We start from the raw sequence: 3221 nt of genomic DNA, 5'->3' as shown, positions 1-3221 counted from the left end.
GAATCATCATACGTGTCATAAGTGAAGTTATCACTTTACATAAGATCGTCTCATGATCTTTCATGCTATCGTTCTTTTCATACTTTTCGATCATGGCACAAAGCAAAGCCCTTAACTAAGACACTCTTTATTATATAGCTCGTAAGCTCGAATACATCGGGGGAGAGACAAAAGCAAAAGACTCAAACTAAAACCTAAAGACTTATTCCTCTAAAATAAGAAATAAAAATTGAAAAGGAGAGAACTAAAACAAAGGTAAAAGCAAAAGATATAAAGGTGATACGATACCACGGCAACTCCCCCAAGCTTGGCAGAAGCCAAGGGGATTGCCCATACCAATGCTTAGTTGTCTTCCTTTGGTGGTGATGGTGGTGTTGTTGTCGCCTTTGATTCCAAGAGAGCTATCAATCTTTGATTTATACCTTTGAGATCTATCAAATGGTTGTCCAGCAAAACAACTTCACGAGAAAGAGAAATATTGCGAGCACGAGTTGTTTCGCAAAACCTCAAGAGTTCAATCAAGGATGGAGACAGCACGTGGAGGAAGGGTTGGAGAAAATCTACTCCTTCAACGTCTTCAATGTTGAACATAGGTTGAACTTCCTCCCTAGCTTGGGTTTTCTCCTTAGCTTGGTCCCTGGCTTTCGTGAGTTCTACTCTTTTCAGATCAGCATCTACTTCCTCATAAACTTGGTGGAGATCATTCTCCCCAACAGATTCCTGAGACATCTTTGCTCTAAATCTACGGCAGACAACAAGCTCGAAACGAAAACAGAGGAAAACTACGCGATACGGAGATCAAAACCTTCGGGCGACTATATACTGAGAGGCACACGAGGTGCCCACAAGCTTGCCCACCGCCACCAGGGGGTGGCGGAGTGGGCCCTTGTGGCTGCCTCGTTTGCTCTCCGGACTGCTTTTTATTTTTCTAATTTTCCAAAAATTCCAAAACTGAGGAAATTTCCTATTGGAAAAGTATCGGAGTCCAATTTCTTGCCGAAACAGATACATCTTCGTTTTCAAGGTCTGAAACAGGCTGATAAACATCCCTTATGTACTCCTCTGGAGTTATGACATTGATGATATTGGTCTCAACATTTATGGGAGTACCAGAGATGTAATGCTTGATTCTTTGCCCATTTACCACTCTAGGAAAATTTCCTTCCGTGTTATTGATTTTGATGGCACCGGAACGATATACTTCCTTGACAACATAGGGACCTTCCCATTTAGAGAGAAGCTTGCCTGCAAAGAATCTCAAACGAGAATTGTATAGCAAGACATAATCACCTACATTGAACTCTCGTTTTTGTATTCGTTTGTCGTGCCATCTCTTAACCTTTTCCTTGAACAACCTGGCATTCTCATATGCCTGGGCTCTCCATTCATCTAACGAGCTGATATCAAACAACCGCTTCTCACCGGCAAGTTTGAAATCAAAGTTGAGCTCTTTGATTGCCCAATAAGCTTTGTGTTCCAGCTCAAGAGGTAAATGACATGCCTTACCATAAACCATTTTATACGGTGACATGCCCATGGGATTCTTATAGGCAGTCCTATAAGCCCATAGTGCATCGTCAAGTTTGCTAGACCAGTTCTTTCGAGATCTATTGACGGTCTTTTGTAGGATCAACTTGATCTCCCTATTACTCAACTCCACTTGTCCACTAGACTGAGGATGATAAGGAGATGCAACTCTATGGTTGACATCATACTTAGCTAGCATCTTGCGGAAAACACCATGAATGAAGTGTGAACCGCCATCAGTCATCAAGTATCTAGGGACTCCAAATCTTGGGAATATGACTTCTTTAAGCATCTTAATAGAGGTGTGGTGATCAGACTTTTTAGTGGGGATAGCTTCTACCCACTTAGTAACGTAATCCACAACAACTAAGATGTGAGTGTACCCATTGGAACTCGGGAAGGGTCCCATATAATCAAAGCCCCAGACATCAAATGGTTCAATGACAAGTGAATAGTTCATAGGCATCTCCTGACGCTTACTGATGTTCCCTATCCTTTGGCATTCGTCACAAGACAAGACAAACTTATGAGCATCCTTGAAGAGAGTGGGCCAATAGAAACCTGATTGCAATACCTTATGGGCAGTTCTATCTCCAGCATGGTGTCCTCCGTAGGCTTCGGAATGACACTTCTGCAGGATCTGTCCCTGTTCATGTTCAGGCACACAACGTCTAATAACACCATCTATTCCTTCCTTATAAAGGTGAGGATCATCCCAAAAGTAGTGTCTCAAATCAAATAAGAATTTCTTCTTTTGTTGATAGGTGAAACTGGGTGGTATGTATTTGGCTACGATATAGTTTGCATAATCGGCATACCATGGTGCACTAAGTGAAGTGCGATGACATTTAATTGCTCATCAGGAAAGCTGTCATCAATAGGTAGTGGGTCATCAAGGACATTCTCTAGCCTAGACAAGTTATCTGCTATAGGATTATCAGCACCCTTTCGGTCAACGACGTGCAAATCAAATTCCTGTAGCAGGAGAACCCATCTGATCAGTCTAGGCTTAGCGTCCTTCTTCTCCATAAGGTACTTAATAGCAGCATGATCAGAGTGAATAGTGACTTTGGATTCAACTATATAAGATCTGAAGTTTTCACATGCAAACACGATTGCTAAAAATTCCTTCTCCGTAGTGGCATAGTTTCTTTGGGCATTGTCTAGAGTTTTACTAGCGTAGTGAATGACATTCAACTTCTTGTCAACTCTTTGTCCTAGAACAGCACCAACAACATAATCACTAGCGTCACACATGATTTCAAAGGGCAAGTTCCAGTCAGGTGGTTGAACAATAGGTGCGGTTATCAAAGCCTTCTTAAGTATTTCGAAAGCTTCCTCACAATCCTCATCAAAAACAAAAGGAACATCCTTCTGCAAGAGGTTGGTAAGAGGCCTAGAAATCTTAGAGAAGTCTTTAATGAACCTTCTATAGAAACCAGCATGACCTAGGAAACTTCTTATACCTCTGATATCTGTGGGGCAAGGTATTTTCTCAATTGCATCAACCTTAGCCTTATCAACTTCAATGCCTCTTTCAGAGATTTTCTGTCCTAAGACGATACCTTCATTAACCATAAAGTGGTACTTCTCCCAATTCAAGACGAGGTTGGTTTCTTCGCATCTCTGTAAGACTCGATCAAGGTTGCTGAGGCAATCATCAAAGAAAGACCCGTAAACGGAGAAGTCATCCA

The sequence above is a fragment of the Hordeum vulgare genome, chromosome 4H (assembly GCF_904849725.1).
Source record: "Hordeum vulgare subsp. vulgare chromosome 4H, MorexV3_pseudomolecules_assembly, whole genome shotgun sequence".
NCBI classification, from domain to species: domain Eukaryota; kingdom Viridiplantae; phylum Streptophyta; class Magnoliopsida; order Poales; family Poaceae; genus Hordeum; species Hordeum vulgare.
This window is presented reverse-complemented; position numbering follows the sequence as displayed.